This window comes from Podarcis pityusensis, assembly GCF_964106645.2.
Source record: "Podarcis pityusensis genome assembly, chromosome: W".
NCBI lineage: Eukaryota > Metazoa > Chordata > Lepidosauria > Squamata > Lacertidae > Podarcis > Podarcis pityusensis.
The window spans coordinates 16,136,158-16,155,434 of record NC_138045.1 but is presented as its reverse complement, the minus strand read 5'-3'; positions in this window follow the sequence as shown (position 1 = coordinate 16,155,434).

Genomic DNA, 19,277 nt, shown 5'->3' with positions numbered 1-19,277 from the left:
AAAATTACAAGTTAATATTAATACTAAAGCGGTTCTAATATTTGTGGATGCGGAGAAAGCCTTTGATAATATTTCTTGGAGTTTTATGAAGAAAAATTTACAGGGAATGGGGGTAGGCCAAAGTTTTGAAAATGGTATAGGTGCAATATATTCGGAACAAAAAGCTAAGCTGATCGTAAATAATGTAGTTACAGAAGAATTTAAGATTGAGAAAGGAACAAGACAGGGTTGCCCAATCTCCCCATTGCTTTTTATATCGGTCCTGGAGGTCCTGCTTAATATGATCAGGAAAGACCAATTGGTCAAAGGTATACAACTCGGAGCTAAACAGTATAAACTGAAAGCTTTTGCTGATGATTTGGTTTTGACACTACAGGAGCCAGAATCCAGCACAAAAAGAGTATTGCAATTAATCCAAGAATTTGGTCAAGTAGCAGGATTTAAATTGAATAAGGTGAAAACTAAGGTGTTAGAGAAAAATCTTACAGAGATTGAGAAAGAGAGGTTTCAGAAGGAGACAGGATTAACATTGGTCAAGAAAGTGAAATATCTAGGGGTTTACATGACTGCTAAAAATGTGAATCTATTTAAAGATAATTATGAAAAATGTTGGACAGAAGTGAAGAAGGATTTGGAAATATGGTCAAAATTGAAGTTATCATTGTTGTTTTTTTTAATAATTTTTTATTAAGTTTTTAAACAAACAAAAAAGAAAAAAACAACACACACAAAAAACAATACAAAACTTAACAATATAAACACAAAGCAATTAATAACGAACTCTCTTTTCCATTACCAAATTTTAAGTTACTTATTTTCTGGACTTCCTCATACCTCCCTCTTTTGTATTCCAATCCACATTTATTTATCCAGCAGTTTCTTTTCCACTTTTTTAGTCCCAATCTTTAATTTAATAAAATGTTAAAATATATAACTTCAACTCTTTTAAACCTAATCCTTGATCTTAATATCCTGTAACTTTAAAGTTTTCCCTTTTAAAATCAAATTTCCATTTCTTTAAACTTCTTTAATCTTAATCTTTAATCTTAATCTATCCTTAACTTTAACCTATGCAGCTGGAAACCACTTATTTTCAGTCCAACATCACTCTAACATTCCTTAATTTTGCAGTGTTTCTGAAGATAGTCTTTGAATTTCTTCCAATCTTCCTCCATCGACTCTTCTCCCTGGTCACGGATTCTGCCAGTCATTTCCGCCAATTCCATATAGTCCATAAGTTTCATCTGCCATTCCTCCAGCGTGGGAAGTTCTTGTGTCTTCCAATACTTTGCGATGAGTATTCTTGCTGCTGTTGTTGCATACATAAAGAAAGTTCTATCCTTTTTTAACACCATTTGGCCCACTATGCCCAGGAGAAAGGCCTCTGGTTTCTTAGGGAAGGTATACTTAAATACCTTTTTTAATTCATTATATATCATTTCCCAGAAAGCCTTAATCTTTGGGCACGTCCACCAAAGGTGAAAAAATGTACCTTCAATTTCTTTACATTTCCAACATTTGTTATCGGGCAAGTGATAGATTTTCGCAAGCTTGACTGGGGTTATGTACCACCTGTATATCATTTTCATAATATTCTCTCTTAAGGCATTACATGCCGTAAATTTCATACCTGTGGTCCATAACTGTTCCCAGTCAGCAAACATAATGTTATGACCAACGTCCTGTGCCCATTTAATCATAGCCGATTTTACCGTTTCATCTTGAGTATTCCATTTCAGCAGCAAGTTATACATTCTTGACAAATTCTTAGTATTGGGTTCTAACAATTCTGTTTCTAATTTGGATCTTTCCACCTGGAAGCCAATTTTCCTGTCCAATTTAAATACCTCCTGTCAGGGGAGGTACCTCCATTATTTGATAATAATGAAGCCAGTCTCGCACTTTGTTTTTTAGTTTTTCAAAACTCTGCAATTTCAGTCTATCTCCGTCTTGTTCCAAAATTTCCCAATATTTCGGCCATTTGACCTCCATATTGACCTTTTTCAAGGCTTTCGCTTCCATTGGTGACAGCCACCTTGGGGTTTTATTTTCTAACAAATCCTTATATCTTATCCAAACATTAAACAGCGCTTTCCTGACAATGTGGTTTTTAAATGCTTTATGTGCTTTGACCTTATCATACCATAAATATGCATGCCATCCAAATACATTATTAAAACCTTCTAGATCCAAAATGTCAGTGTTTTCAAGAAGTAGCCATTCTTTCAACGAGCAAAAGGCTGCTGATTCATAGTACAGTTTAAGGTCTGGCAGGGCAAATCCACCTCTTTCCTTTGCATCCGTTAATATTTTAAATTTTATTCTGGGTTTCTTGCCCTGCCAGACAAATTTAGAAATATCTTTCTGCCACCTCTTGAAACAATCCATTTTGTCCACAATCTGCAAAGTTTGAAACAAAAACAACATTCTGGGCAATACATTCATCTTTATCGCAGCAATACGGCCTAGCAGTGAAAGCTTCAAATTTGACCAAATTTCTAAATCTTTTTTCACTTCTGACCAACATTTTTCATAGTTATCTTTAAATAAATTCCCATTTTTTGCTGTCATGTTAATCCCCAAGTATTTAACTTTCTTAACCACTGTTAAACCTGTCTCATTCTGAAACCTCTCTCTTTCAAACGGTGTTAAATTTTTCTCTAAAACCTTGGTTTTTGACTTGTTCAATTTAAATCCTGCCACTTGACCAAATTCTTGAATCATTTCTAAAACCCTTTTTGTACTAGATTCTGGCTCCTGTAACGTCAGTACTAAGTCATCTGCAAATGCTCTCAATTTATAGTGTTTAGTTCCGACCTGAAAATTGAAGTTATCATTGTTGGGCCGAATTGCTGCGATAAAGATGAATGTATTGCCTAGAATTTTGTTTTTGTTTCAAACATTGCAGATTTTGGACAAGATGGACTGTTTCAAGAAATGGCAGAGAGATATTTCGAGATTTGTCTGGCAGGGCAAGAAACCAAGAATAAAATTTAAGATTGTAACTGATGCTAAAGAAAGAGGTGGATTTGCCCTGCCAGACCTTAAACTTTATTATGAATCAGCCGCATTTTGCTGGCTGAAAGATTGGCTGCTTCTTGAAAACACGGACATTTTGGACTTAGAAGGTTTTGACAATGTCTTTGGATGCCATGCATATTTATGGAATGACAAGGTTAAAGCACATAAGGCCTTTAAGAACCATATTGTCAGGAAAGCATTGTTTAATGTCTGGGTGAGATATAAGGATTTGCTGGAAAGTAAAACACCAAGGTGGCTGTCACCAATGGAGGCTAAGGCTCTGAAAAAAACTAACATGGAGACAAATTGGCCAAAATATTGTGAAATTCTAGAACAAGATGGTGACAAACTAAAGCTGCAGAGTTTTGACAAATTAAAAACTAAGGTTCGAGACTGGCTTCATTACTATCAAATAAGGGAGGCATATAACCTAGATAAAAAGATTGGTTTCCAGGAGGAAAAATCAAAATTGGAAACAGAACTGTTAGATCCTAAAACTAAGAATTTATCAAGAATGTATAACCTGCTGTTGAAATGGAATACACAGGATGAAACGGTTAAATCTGTTATGATTAAATGGGCACAAGATTTTGGACATAGTATTATGTTTGCTGACTGGGAACAGTTATGGACCACAGGTATGAAATTTACGGCTTGTAATGCCTTAAGAGAGAATATAATGAAAATGATTTATAGGTGGTACTTAACCCCAGTCAAGCTAGCAAAAATCTATCATTTGCCGGACAGTAAATGTTGGAAATGTAAAGAGACAGAGGGTACATTCTTTCACCTTTGGTGGACATGCCCAAGGATTAAGGCTTTCTGGGAAATGATATATAATGAACTGAAAAGGGTATTTAAATATACCTTTCTGAAGAAACCAGAGGCCTTTCTACTGGGCGTGGTCGGCCAAGTGGTGCGAAGGGAGGATAGAACTTTCTTTATGTATGCTACAACAGCAGCAAGAATACTCATCGGGAAGTACTGGAAGACACAAGAACTGCCCACCCGAGAAGAATGGCAGATGAAAGTGATGGACTATATGGAGCTGGCTGAGATGACCGGCAGAATTCGAGACCAGGGAGAAGGGTCGATGGAAGAAGATTGGAAAAAAATTCAAAATATATCTTCAAAAGTATTGTAATATAAAAGAATGTTAGAAGGAGGTTGGAAAAAGAATATTAGGTCGTTTCGGTAGATACGAAATAATGGAATAAGCAAAGATGAGTTGATGAACTTGATGAAATAGAGGAGGTTTAATTATATGACTTTAATGCTAAAATACGTAAATGAAAATAATATTAGAGGGATTTGCTGGAAATACGATTTGAACTAGAATACAAAATTGGGAGGTGAGAGGAGGTCAATGGAAATAAGTAAAGGGAAAAGGATATGTAAAGGTTTAATCTGTTTTTGTTTTATTTTTAACCTAATACATTTTTATATTTTATATTTTTTGTTAAGTTTTCTTTTTTATTCTATCTTATTGTTCTTTTTACTTGCTTATTTTTTGTTCTGTTATGGTCAAAATTTTCTTTGTACTCTGTATGGCTTTTCTTTTTTTTCCTGTGATTTTAAATTTGGAATAAATATCATTAAAAAAAAAAATTAATTACAGAACTGTCGCTCTTAAGTCCCTCTGAGGAGTTTCACTCACAATATAAAAACAGCTCTATTTTTCTATTTCTCCTCCCAGACTTACCGTAAGTCCTCCGACAGAACTTCCCAATATGGCGATGGCATTTTTAACTGCGTCATTCCATTTATTTATTTTTTAAAAGATATTTATTAAAGTTTAAGAATTATAGAAAAGAAAGAAATACAAACAGTGAACAGTTACAAAACCTCAGAAACAAAACAAAAAAATACAATAAAACGAATCATCAACAATACATCAAACTTAAAAAAAAAGAAAAAAAGAAACATTTTTTTAAAAAAAACACAAACCTTTTTTAAAAAAATAGAAGGGAAAAAAGAAAAAAACAAAAAAAAAGACCCCGTATTTTCATATCCTTATCTTTCATTTGCTTATTTCCTCGACTTCCTCACACCTCCTTTTTTGTATTCTAGTTCAATTAATTGTTCCAGCAAATCCTTTCCCTCTTTCTCAAATTTAATTCCATAATTTATCTTAACACAATTTAACCTTAAGTTTTGCACCTTTACTGTCAGGGAACTGCCATCGGAAGGAAGGGAAGTGAAAGGGCTCACACAGGTTGGGAGAGACTCAGCAGCTGAAGAGGGAACCAGTAGGGGGAGAGGAGCTGGGCTGAGGGAAAGGGAGCTGGAGGGATGGCTCAGAGACACTTCCAGCGAAAACAGTGGGGAGGTTTCAGGACCTCCTGTAGGGACACCCACTCCTCGCCGGAAACTGTCACGCAGAGAGTCCAGAAGACGTGTTTCCGTTAAGGAGCTTTTATGTTGGAAGCGATTCCGAAAGCAACCACTGTCGGAATCTGCCAGCGACTGACGGAGCCATGTTTAAGGGGCTCCGTTACAGACAGAGGTTTGCAAACTTGACCAAACTCTGAGGGACTAGGATTTTACACACAAGCAGCTCATCGTCCCATCACAGCATTCCGACAGTCTTCGTGAGCAGCTTGTGCAGGAGAAGGCATCATGAGCAACCCAGCCGGAACCGGAGAAGCAGGAGCTGGAGCGGGTCCAAGCCTGGAAGAAAGGTACCGGGTGTTGGAGGTCCAGCTAGCGCTGCAGACGGCGAGGCTTGAGGAGAGGAGGGCTCAGGATGCAGACAAAAAGGGGAAAGACACCCAGCTCGTCAGAAAGGTACCAGGATTGGTGCAGAAGTTTGGGGGGGAGCCCAAAGACTATCATGGCTTTCGGACAGAGATGCAATATGCCCTCAATCTGCAGTTTGATGAATTCCCTGACGAGGAATCAAGAGTGGCTTTCGTGATTGGGCATCTTGAAAAGGGGGCGAGAGACTGGGTTAGACCCCTGATGGCAGCGAATAGTGACGTCCTAAAGGACACGATGAAGTTCTTTCGCGCCATGGATCTGATGTTTTCCAGCGATATTGAACAGGGAGTGGTCCGCAGACAGTTAATGGCTTGCAAACAGGGGAGCCGATCTGTCCGTGAGTACTGGACTGAATTCACCATGTTGATCCATAAATTGGGGTGGGATCTATCGGCGGAACCCATTCAAATGCTTTTTGAAGAAGGGCTTTCTTCGGCTGTGAAAGACGAACTTTCCCGGGCGCCCAGGGCGGAGTCTATGGACCAGCTGACCAAATCAGCGCTGACCATAGGAGCGCGCCAGGAGGCGAGAGCATTGGAGAGGCGGGAAGGGAAGGGGGAACGTTGGAAGGAGTTCCGCATTCCAGACATTCCAGAGCCAACTTTCCCGCCGGCAGAGCCGATGGAAATCGGAACAGCGCGCGCAGTTTCAAAGCCCAGTGAGGGGGGAAAGAAGGAGGGAAAAGGCGCCCGGAAATGCTATCTCTGCCAACAGCCAGGTCACTTTGCCAGAGTCTGCCCCCAGAGGAAGGAATGGCAAGGGATGGTAGGAGCTGTGGAGGGAAGAGAGGAAGAAATACCGAAGCAAGTAAAAGCCAACGCCTGGCTGCCACCGTCGGGGCACAGCAGTCAGGCCAAAGAGCAGTGAAAGTGCCCACGCCAGAACCTCCTAAACCCGCCCTAGTGATAGAAGTGGCGCTAGAGCTGCCAAACGGACACCCTCTAAAGATAAAGGCGCTGTTGGACTCAGGCAGCTCCTGCAATTTCATGAGCAAAGAGTTTGCAGCTGAACACCAGATACAGACGATCCCTTTAAGCAACCCCCTGCAGGTGACCACGATCGATGGCAGGGAGCTGTTGGGAGGAGAAGTCAGCTTGCAGACCGTCCCAATGATAATGAAGGTGGCAAGGCACACCGAACTGATAGCGTTTAATGTGGCCACCTTGGGAGGAGCTCCCATTATATTGGGGATGAGCTGGCTAGCGTTACATGATCCGCTGGTGGGCTGGCATCAGAGAGTGGTTTCTTTTGGTTCAGCACATTGCTTAGAACACTGCAAAGAGGGAAAGGGTTTGGCAGGGGCCCAAGCCACCCTAGCAGGGACTGAAGTAACGGAGAACGTGAAGGTACCACGACAATACGCAGATCTCCGCGACGTCTTCAGCGAAAGGGAAGCTGACCAATTACCCCCGCATAGACCCTTTGACTGTCAAATCAATTTACTCCCTGGGGCACAGCTCCCTGTAGGCAAGCTGTACGCCATGTCAGACAGAGAGATGCAGGAGCTAAGAGAGTTCATTGACAAGAACCTGAAGAGAGGGTTCATCAGAGAGTCCAGGGCGGTGGGGGGCAGCCCAGTGTTTTTTGTGGATAAAAAAAAACACGAACAAGCCGAGGCTTGTGTGTGACTTCAGGGCCTTAAATGCAGTGTCAGAACCAGTGGCTTTCCCTATGCCCAGGATTGACGACATTTTGACAAGGGTCAGGAAGGGAAAGATTTTTACTAAACTGGACCTAAGGGGGGCGTACAACCTGATACGAATAAGGAAGGGGGATGAATGGAAAACCACCATGTTCACCCCTTTGGGGGCATTTGAATATTTAGTTATGCCCTTCGGCCTACAAGGAGGCTCCGCGTGCTTTCAATCGTTTATGAACCACGTCCTGGGGCCTTTGCTTTACAAGAATTGTGTGGCCTTCTTAGACGACGTGTTGGTGTATTCTGAGAATGAGGAGCAGCATGTGAGAGACGTCAGAGAAGTGTTGAGCAGGCTGCAAGCCAACCAGCTGTGGGTGAAACTGGAGAAGTGTCAGTTTCATACCAAGGAGGTGGAATTCCTGGGGTATCGCCTGTCAGACAAGGGATTGGCCATGGATCCCGGCAAGGTCCAGGCGGTGCTGGAATGGAAAACACCCAAAACAAGGAAGGATGTGCAGAGGTTCCTAGGATTTGGGAACTTCTATCGTAAGTTCATCCGAAACTTTGCCCACCTGACGGCGCCCATTACGGACTGTCTCAGCAGTAAGAAGAAGTTCGTTTGGACTGAGGAGGCGGAGCGAGCATTTGAGGAACTAAAAAGGGCCTTCGCCTCGGAACAACAACTCCTGCATGTGGATTTACAAAAACCGATGAGAGTGGAAACTGACGCATCAGACAGAGCGATTGGGGCGGTGCTTCTGCAGCCAGGGAAGGAGGAGTCAGAGTGGAGACCGTGTGCCTTTTTTTCGCGAAAGCTGAACAAATCCGAGAGGAACTACACGGTGTATGACCGAGAACTACTAGCCATTCATGAGGCGTTCCGGAGATGGAGGCACCTGCTAATTGGCGCACAACATAAGGTGCAAGTGTGCACTGACCACAAGAACCTAGAGTATTGGAGGACGGCACGAGTGCTCAACCAACGGCAAGTGAGATGGGCCCAAGAGTTCTCCAAATTTAACTTTGAGATTTGTTACGTGCCAGGCCCAGAGAACATTAGGGCGGACGCTCTCTCACGCAAACCTGAATATTTGGAGGAGGAGGGAGCACCCGAAGAGAGACATGTCATTCCAGAGGACCGCTGGGTGTGTGGGGCGGCATTGGTGGGACAAAGAGAACTGGTAGAGGAAACAGAGAATGATGAATACGCCCAGAATAAGCTCAGAGGTCTTAGGGGTGAGGGAGAGGAACCAGGGGGTTTCGAGGAAAGAAATGGAGCTTTGTATTACAAAGGGGCACTGTATATCCCTGAAGGAGACTTAAGGGGGAGGGTACTCAAGCAGTTGCACGACAGCCCCACGGCGGGGCATTTTGGACAACACAAAACCATGTGGTTGGTCACCAGGGAATTTTGGTGGCCTAAGGTGAGGGAAGATGTACGGGAGTATGTAAGAGGGTGTGAGCAATGCCAGCGAGCCAAAGGGGAGAGGCGGGCACCGGCGGGGCTATTAGAACCCTTACCAACCCCAGAACGACCTTGGGAGGCAGTGTCGATAGATTTTATGACTGATCTGCCGAAGTCCAAGGGGAAAACAGCCATCATGGTGGTGGTAGACCTACTAACAAAGATGTGCCACTTTGTAGCCTGCTCGCATGCAGTCACGGCGGAAGAGACAGCGAAGTTATTTGTAGAACACATTTTTAGGTTGCACGGAGTGCCATTGAGGGTGGTCTCAGACCGAGGAAAACAATTTACTTCCAGGTTCTGGAGGAAGCTCATGAGCTTACTGCAGGTGGAGGTCAACTTTTCGACTGCCCGGCACCCTGAAACCAACGGGCAGGCGGAAAGAGCAAACGGGGTCCTCCAGCAATACCTGAGGTGTTATGTCAATGACAGAGAGAATGACTGGGTAGAAAAGTTGGCGCTGGCGGAATTTGCCTACAACAATGCCGAGAATGTGTCCACAGGGATGAGCCCCTTCTTGGCTAATTATGGGTGTCATCCCAGGGCTTTCCCAGGGGGAGAAGGGGAGAGATGGGGTGTCCCGGCAGCCGAGCATTTTGTAGAAGAAATGGAAGCAATCCATCGTCAGCTCCAACTCAACTTAGAAAGGGCGAAGGAAGAATACAAGAGGCAGGCAGACAAGAACCGAAGGGAAGGTGAAACCATAAGGGTGGGAGATAGGGTGTGGCTGTCAACCCAAGGGTTGCCGTTCAAAGGAGGTTGTAAGAAATTAAGACCCAGGAGATTGGGTCCCTTTGAGGTCATTCAACAGGTCAACCCAGTGGCTTTCAGGCTCCGGTTACCCAACCACATGAAACTGCACCCAGTATTTCACAGGTCGTTACTGTCACCGTATGAGGGGGGACGAGAAGGGATGGCCACTCGGGGACCGGTCATAGAAGAAAGGGAATGCAGCAGCCATGTGGCAGAAATCCTCGACGCCAGATGGAAGGGGGATCAGGTGGAGTATTTGGTAGCGTGGGAAGGAGAACCGGAGTCAGAAAACACTTGGGTAATGGCAGAAGATATCAATGACGAGGTATTGATAGAAACGTTCCATCAAAGGTTCCCAAGGAAACCTCAGCCTGTGGAGAGGTTCCGGAGGGAATACTTTGGGACCACCGATGAGGAGGAGGAGTTGGAAGGATTCTCGGAATCGGAAGGGGAAGGGGAGATGGACTCTGAGGAGGAGGAGTACTTCGAGACCAGGAACCGCAACAGGTGGAGAGAAGTGTTCGGGACATCGGAAGATGAAGGAAGTTCATTCCGGGGTTTTGCCTCCTCACCGCCCGTAGAGGAGGGGGCGAGAGGGGATGAAGGGGGCCCTGGAGGGGAGGTGGATGTCAGGGAACTGCCATCGGAAGGAAGGGAAGTGAAAGGGCTCACACAGGTTGGGAGAGACTCAGCAGCTGAAGAGGGAACCAGTAGGGGGAGAGGAGCTGGGCTGAGGGAAAGGGAGCTGGAGGGATGGCTCAGAGACACTTCCAGCGAAAACAGTGGGGAGGTTTCAGGACCTCCTGTAGGGACACCCACTCCTCGCCGGAAACTGTCACGCAGAGAGTCCAGAAGACGTGTTTCCGTTAAGGAGCTTTTATGTTGGAAGCGATTCCGAAAGCAACCACTGTCGGAATCTGCCAGCGACTGACGGAGCCATGTTTAAGGGGCTCCGTTACAGACAGAGGTTTGCAAACTTGACCAAACTCTGAGGGACTAGGATTTTACACACAAGCAGCTCATCGTCCCATCACATTTACCCATTGTCAATCTATTCATACTTAATTCTTTATAACATTTCTGCTAAAGTCATATAACTTCTTTCCAGCATCCTTCTAACATTCATTAATTTTACAATATTTCTGTAAATATACTTTAATTTTTTTCCAATCTTCTTCCACAGACTCTTCTCCCTGGTCTCGGATTCTGCCAGTCATTTCCGCCATTTCCATGTAATCCATCAGCTTCATCTGCCATTCTTCCCTGGTAGGTAGATCTTGTGTCTTCCAGTGCTTTGCGATAAGTATTCTTGCTGCTGTTGTGGCGTACATGAAAAAAACTCTATCCTTCTTTGGCACCAATTGGCCTACCATGCCCAGGAGAAAGGCCTCTGGTTTCTTTAGAAATGTATATTTAAATACCTTTTTCATTATAGATCATCTCCCAGAATGCCTTAATCTTTGGGCACGTCCACCAAAGGTGAAAGAATGTACCTTCAGTTTCCTTACATTTCCAACATTTATTATCGGGGAAATGATAAATTTTTGCAAGCTTGACTGGTGTTATGTACCACCTGTAAATCATTTTCATTAAGTTCTCTTTTAGGGCATTACATGCCGTAAACTTCATACCAGTGGTCCATAACTGTTCCCAGTCAGCCATCATAATATTATGTCCAACATCTTGTGCCCATTTAATCATAGCAGATTTCACCATTTCATCTTGAGTATTCCATTTCAACAGCAAGTTATACATTCTTGACAAATTCTTAACTTTAGGGTCTAACAATTCTGTTTCCAGCTTTGATTTTTCCACCTGAAAACCTAGTTTTTTTATCCAAATTATATGCCTCCATTATTTGATAATAATGGAGCCAATCTCATAATCTGTTTTTTAATTTTTCAAAACTCTGTAATTTTAATCTGTCACCCTCTTGTTCAAAATTTCCCAATACTTCGGCCATTTGGCCTCCATATTGAGTTTTTTCTGGGCCTTTGCTTCCATTGGTGACAGCCATCTTGGGGTTTTATTTTCTAGCAGATCCTTCTATCTTATCCAGACATTAAACAGTGCTTTTCTTACAATATGGTTTTTAAACGCTTTGTGTGCTTTGACCTTATCATACCACAAATATGCATGCCAACCAAATACATTATTGAAACCTTCCAAATCCAAAACATCCGTGTTTTCAAGAAACATCCATTCTCTCAGCCAACAAAAAGCGGCTGATTCATAATAAAGTTTTAAGTCTGGCAGGGCAAATCCACCTCTTTCTTTAGCATCAGTTAATATCTTAAATTTTATACGAGGCTTCTTGCCCTGCCAGACAAATCTGGAGATATCTCTCTGCCACTTCTTGAAACAGTCCATTTTGTCCAAAATTTGCAGTGTTTGAAACAAAAACAGTATTCTTGGCAATACATTCATTTTTATCACAGCAATTCGGCCTAACAACGATAGCTTCAAATTTGACCATATTTCTAAGTCTTTTTTCACTTCAGTCCAACATTTTTCATAATTATCCTTAAATAAATTCACATTCTTAGCAGTCATATTAACCCCTAAATATTTCACTTTCTCAACCAATGTCAGACCTGTCTCCTTCTGAAACTTCTCTCTCTCAATCTCATTTAGATTTTTCTCCAAAACTGGGACTTCCGGGGTGACGCCATCGGACTCCCTCTGAACTGGAGGGACTAGCTCCGTGCGAAACAGGTCTTTTCCGCTACGGTGAAGCGGGGAGCCTTTTAAAAATCACAGGCGGATGAAGCCTGTGACCATGGGACTCGGCGGGCACCCTTAGCGCCCCCCCAACCCGCAAAGGAACCCACTAACGGGCTCCGAAGCGAAGAGGGGGAAGTGGTGCGGTGCTGTGAGTCAACTGCTATTTCCATGGAGCGAAGCCACATAGCCGTTGCCGGAGAGCGCTGCCTTTTTCCTGGGACAATTTGGCTTCTAAAATAAGCACCCGTGAGTACTTAAACTTTGAACAATTGGACTTTAAATAAGGACTTGTGAGCAGAAAGGAATTGGACTTAAAAATTTACTTCAATTTGGTACTGAAACGGAAAGGTCTAAACAGGAAGTCAGCCTTCCGTTTCTTTGTAGACAGAATAAAGCAAAGACAATGTAAACTAGAGCTCAGAAAATCATTTCTAAAGGATTGGCTTTCATCATTTAAAATTCTTGAACCCCCCCTTCGGCAGCAGGAGAAGAAGGGGGATTTTTTTTGGACTGTTTAAACCTGCAGAAGTGAGTTTAAAGTAAAGTAACTTTCCACCGTCCTGATCCTGGAGCGGGGTGTCAGGACTGACGTTTCAAGCTCATTGACCAGAGACAAACGTTTTTGACAGATAGCTAAAAGAAGAGAAACATAGTGTTTCCACTGTTTCCTTTCGCATTTTAAAGGAACAAATATTGACAAAATATCTCAAAAAAGAAACTTTGTTGCAAGAACAAATGGAAGTTTTCCCCCTAGAGGGAGACTGGGAAACTGTAACTAATTCCAGGGAGCTTGCAGCTGTCACAGATTACAATCGTGGGAATAGGCTTGTGACCTTGTAGGACAATGTATTCAGAAGCTCTGTTGTGCGCTCTCTGTAAAACAAATGCCCTATTGGATCAGTTAAATGAGAAGACGGATTTGATGACTAATGCGGTCAGAATTTTTGAACAGGCAGTGGGAAACTATATGGAGCCCACCCAGGAATTAAATCAGGAGTGTGTCCTGACAGAACAGATGAGAGAAGAGGATGTTGCTGAATCTTGGGCGCCAGAGATGGAGGGAGCTGCGGCCCAGCAGGAACATGAGCTTTTGGATTTGACAAATGAACTTGGAAAAAGCCAGATTTGGAAAGATAAAGTTTGGACTGGTTTGGAAATGGGGGGTTGGATAGACCCCCCTATGCAGGGATGTTTGGACTTTCCGAGTCTGGCAATGGGCCGTGAGATGTTTGGAGCTGTGGGGGCTCTCAATTTTGGAGGGATTCTGAAACATGTTTTTAAATACCACATGGAGTTTAGTCTGGACTATGGAAAAGGGGCTGATTTGTTGAAAAGAGTCAAAAACATTACCAAGCTGGAGTTCCCACGAGTGAAAGGTGAATATGAAGAAGAGCTGCGGAAGGGACATGGAAGAGACTTAAGGGCCTCGGATATAAGGTTACCAGGTTAATGCGCTAGATCGATGGGATAAAAAGGACTGACAAAACCCGGGACCAGGAGGAAGGGACGCTGGATGAAGATTGGAATGTTTCTATTATTTTTTTATCACCAGGATTGTCTTATAAAATTGATGACTGTTAGAAAAATGTTGGAACGAAATTACTTGGCTCTAGCAAAAATGTTTAAAGAATTAGGTAAGAATATTATGGTTATGAGAAGTGGGTAAAAATAAGATTTAAGTTTTAAGGTTTTTTATAAGATAAGATGAAAATAGATTAAGGTAATGTAATGACAGAATATTATGAAATATGGAAAGGATTTGCTGCGATAATTATTAACTAGGATACAAAAAAAGGGAGGAGGAGGAGGTCAAAGAAAGAAGGTAATGAAAGTTGAAGATTTGAGAATGATGGTTTTATTTTTATCTGTTTGTGGTGTATTTTTGTTTTTTTGAATTTGTATTGTTGGATGTGGCTTGTTTTCCTTTTGTTTTTTCTTTTCTCTTTCTCTGCTTTGTCTTTTTCTGTAATTTTAAAAAATTTTCAATAAATATCATTTAAAAAATAATAATAGATTTTTCTCCAAAACTTTAGTTTTCGTCTTATTCAACTTAAAACCTGCTACCTGACCAAATTCTTGAATCAATTCTAATACTCTTTTCGTGCTTGATTCTGGCTCCTGTAAAGTCAATACTAAATCATCTGCAAATGCTTTCAGTTTGTACTGTTTAGCTCCCACATGTATACCTTTAACCAATTGGTCCCTTCTTATCATATTTAACAGCACCTCCAGGACCGATATAAAAAGCAATGGAGAGATTGGGCAACCTTGTCGTGTTCCTTTCTCAATCTTAAATTCTTCCGTCACTACATTATTCACAATTAGTTTAGCCTTTTGTTCTGAATAAATTGCACCTATACCATTTCCAAAACCTTTACCAACCCCCATCCCCGATAAATTCTTCTTCATAAAACTCCAAGAAATATTGTCAAAGGCTTTCTCCGCATCCACAAAAATCAGAACTGCTTTAGTATTAATCTTCACTTGTAGCTTTTCTAGAATATTAATTATATTCCTCGTATTATCAGACAAATGTCTGCCCGGGAGAAAGCCCGCTTGGTCTTTATGAATTTCTTCTGCTAGCACCTTTTTTAATCTTTTAGCCAAAATGTCTGCAAAAATTTTATAATCCACGTTAAGCAGTGATATGGGACGGTAATTTTTAAGTTGCGTCTTTTCAGACTCTGATTTTGGTATAAGTGTAATATATGCTTCTTTCCACGACTCAGGTGCCCTTTTCCCTTCCAATATTTCATTACAGACTTCCTTTAATGGTTGTATTAACCATTCTTTCAAAGTTCTGTAGTATCTAGAAGTCAGTCCATCCGGTCCTGGAGATTTACCTAATTGCATATTCTGAATGGCCCCTTCTACTTCCTGATCCATTATTTTGTAATCCAGCATTAATTTATTTTCTTGGGAAATTTTTTGTAATCCATTTATTTCCAGCAATTTATCAATGTCCATTTCATTCTGCTTTTCTTGGGTGTATAATTGTTTGAAGTACCTCTGGAAACACTTTCTAATTTCAACTGGGTTCTGTATATTCTTTCCTTCCACTTCCAGATTCGTAATAGTATTTAATTTTTGTCTTTTTTTCAATTGCCAAGCCAGCAATTTCCCACACTTATTTGCCAATTCAAGTGTCTTTTGTCTCATCTGTTTAATCTTCCATTCTATTTCCTGATTCATCATTTTCATATATTGTACTTGGTATAGCTTTATTTCTTTTAAAATTTCCTGAGTGTGATGGGACGATGAGCTGCTTGTGTGTAAAATCCTAGTCCCTCAGAGTTTGGTCAAGTTTGCAAACCTCTGTCTGTAACGGAGCCCCTTAAACATGGCTCCGTCAGTCGCTGGCAGATTCCGACAGTGGTTGCTTTCGGAATCGCTTCCAACATAAAAGCTCCTTAACGGAAACACGTCTTCTGGACTCTCTGCGTGACAGTTTCCGGCGAGGAGTGGGTGTCCCTACAGGAGGTCCTGAAACCTCCCCACTGTTTTCGCTGGAAGTGTCTCTGAGCCATCCCTCCAGCTCCCTTTCCCTCAGCTCAGCTCCTCTCCCCCTACTGGTTCCCTCTTCAGCTGCTGAGTCTCTCCCAACCTGTGTGAGCCCTTTCACTTCCCTTCCTTCCGATGGCAGTTCCCTGACATCCACCTCCCCTCCAGGGCCCCCTTCATCCCCTCTCGCCCCCTCCTCTACGGGCGGTGAGGAGGCAAAACCCCGGAATGAACTTCCTTCATCTTCCGATGTCCCGAACACTTCTCTCCACCTGTTGCGGTTCCTGGTCTCGAAGTACTCCTCCTCCTCAGAGTCCATCTCCCCTTCCCCTTCCGATTCCGAGAATCCTTCCAACTCCTCCTCCTCATCGGTGGTCCCAAAGTATTCCCTCCGGAACCTCTCCACAGGCTGAGGTTTCCTTGGGAACCTTTGATGGAACGTTTCTATCAATACCTCGTCATTGATATCTTCTGCCATTACCCAAGTGTTTTCTGACTCCGGTTCTCCTTCCCACGCTACCAAATACTCCACCTGATCCCCCTTCCATCTGGCGTCGAGGATTTCTGCCACATGGCTGCTGCATTCCCTTTCTTCTATGACCGGTCCCCGAGTGGCCATCCCTTCTCGTCCCCCCTCATACGGTGACAGTAACGACCTGTGAAATACTGGGTGCAGTTTCATGTGGTTGGGTAACCGGAGCCTGAAAGCCACTGGGTTGACCTGTTGAATGACCTCAAAGGGACCCAATCTCCTGGGTCTTAATTTCTTACAACCTCCTTTGAACGGCAACCCTTGGGTTGACAGCCACACCCTATCTCCCACCCTTATGGTTTCACCTTCCCTTCGGTTCTTGTCTGCCTGCCTCTTGTATTCTTCCTTCGCCCTTTCTAAGTTGAGTTGGAGCTGACGATGGATTGCTTCCATTTCTTCTACAAAATGCTCGGCTGCCGGGACACCCCATCTCTCCCCTTCTCCCCCTGGGAAAGCCCTGGGATGACACCCATAATTAGCCAAGAAGGGGCTCATCCCTGTGGACACATTCTCGGCATTGTTGTAGGCAAATTCCGCCAGCGCCAACTTTTCTACCCAGTCATTCTCTCTGTCATTGACATAACACCTCAGGTATTGCTGGAGGACACCGTTTGCTCTTTCCGCCTGCCCGTTGGTTTCAGGGTGCCGGGCAGTCGAAAAGTTGACCTCCACCTGCAGTAAGCTCATGAGCTTCCTCCAGAACCTGGAAGTAAATTGTTTTCCTCGGTCTGAGACCACCCTCAATGGCACTCCGTGCAACCTAAAAATGTGTTCTACAAATAACTTCGCTGTCTCTTCCGCCGTGACTGCATGCGAGCAGGCTACAAAGTGGCACATCTTTGTTAGTAGGTCTACCACCACCATGATGGCTGTTTTCCCCTTGGACTTCGGCAGATCAGTCATAAAATCTATCGACACTGCCTCCCAAGGTCGTTCTGGGGTTGGTAAGGGTTCTAATAGCCCCGCCGGTGCCCGCCTCTCCCCTTTGGCTCGCTGGCATTGCTCACACCCTCTTACATACTCCCGTACATCTTCCCTCACTGGGCTTTGAAACTGCGCGCGCGCGCGCTGTTCCGATTTCCATCGGCTCTGCCGGCGGGAAAGTTGGCTCTGGAATGTCTGGAATGCGGAACTCCTTCCAACGTTCCCCCTTCCCTTCCCGCCTCTCCAATGCTCTCGCCTCCTGGCGCGCTCCTATGGTCAGCGCTGATTTGGTCAGCTGGTCCATAGACTCCGCCCTGGGCGCCCGGGAAAGTTCGTCTTTCACAGCCGAAGAAAGCCCTTCTTCAAAGAGCATTTGAATGGGTTCCGCCGATAGATCCCACCCCAATTTATGGATCAACATGGTGAACTCAGTCCAGTACTCACGGACAGATCGGCTCCCCTGTTTGCAAGCCATTAACTGTCTGCGGACCACTCCCTGTTCAATATCGCTGGAAAACATCAGATCCATGGCGCGAAAGAACTTCATCGTGTCCTTTAGGACGTCACTATTCGCTGCCATCAGGGGTCTAACCCAGTCTCTCGCCCCCTTTTCAAGATGCCCAATCACGAAAGCCACTCGTGATTCCTCGTCAGGGAATTCATCAAACTGCAGATTGAGGGCATATTGCATCTCTGTCCGAAAGCCATGATAGTCTTTGGGCTCCCCCCCAAACTTCTGCACCAATCCTGGTACCTTTCTGACGAGCTGGGTGTCTTTCCCCTTTTTGTCTGCATCCTGAGCCCTCCTCTCCTCAAGCCTCGCCGTCTGCAGCGCTAGCTGGACCTCCAACACCCGGTACCTTTCTTCCAGGCTTGGACCCGCTCCAGCTCCTGCTTCTCCGGTTCCGGCTGGGTTGCTCATGATGCCTTCTCCTGCACAAGCTGCTCACGAAGACTGTCGGAATGCTGTGATGGGACGATGAGCTGCTTGTGTGTAAAATCCTAGTCCCTCAGAGTTTGGTCAAGTTTGCAAACCTCTGTCTGTAACGGAGCCCCTTAAACATGGCTCCGTCAGTCGCTGGCAGATTCCGACAGTGGTTGCTTTCGGAATCGCTTCCAACATAAAAGCTCCTTAACGGAAACACGTCTTCTGGACTCTCTGCGTGACAGTTTCCGGCGAGGAGTGGGTGTCCCTACAGGAGGTCCTGAAACCTCCCCACTGTTTTCGCTGGAAGTGTCTCTGAGCCATCCCTCCAGCTCCCTTTCCCTCAGCTCAGCTCCTCTCCCCCTACTGGTTCCCTCTTCAGCTGCTGAGTCTCTCCCAACCTGTGTGAGCCCTTTCACTTCCCTTCCTTCCGATGGCAGTTCCCTGACACTGAGACTTTGGTTTCGCCCTCAGTTTCTTCTCTCCTTCCTTTATTTTTTCCAAAATTTTATCTTTTTTCTCATTTTGCATTCTCTTCTTAATTGCATTCTGTTGTATCAAGAAACCTCTCATTACGGCTTTACTTGCATCCCAGATTACTCTTTTTTCCACTGTAGTGTTCATGTTTATCTCAAAATAATCTTTCAAAGTCTTTTGGGCCTTTTTAATAAATTCATCATTCCTGAACAAAGAGTCATTCATCCTCCATCTGAAGGAACCAGTTGGCATTAATTTCATTTCCATCTTCACAGCATTATCATCAGAGCTGGTCTTGGGGCAAATTTCAACCTTACTAATCTTTGGAGCCAGTCCTCTAGTTACCCAGATTTGGTCAATTCTTGTCCATGTCATTTTGGCCTCGGAGAAGAAAGTTCCCTCTCTTCCCAGAGGATCTTCATTCTCCAAATGTCAATTAAATCCATATTTTCAGTCATGTCAAAAAATGTTTTTGGTTAGGGTTAGGTCTTCCATCCTTAGTGATTATTTGTCTTTGCGCCTTATCCATGTTTGTAGATACAACACCATTCATGTC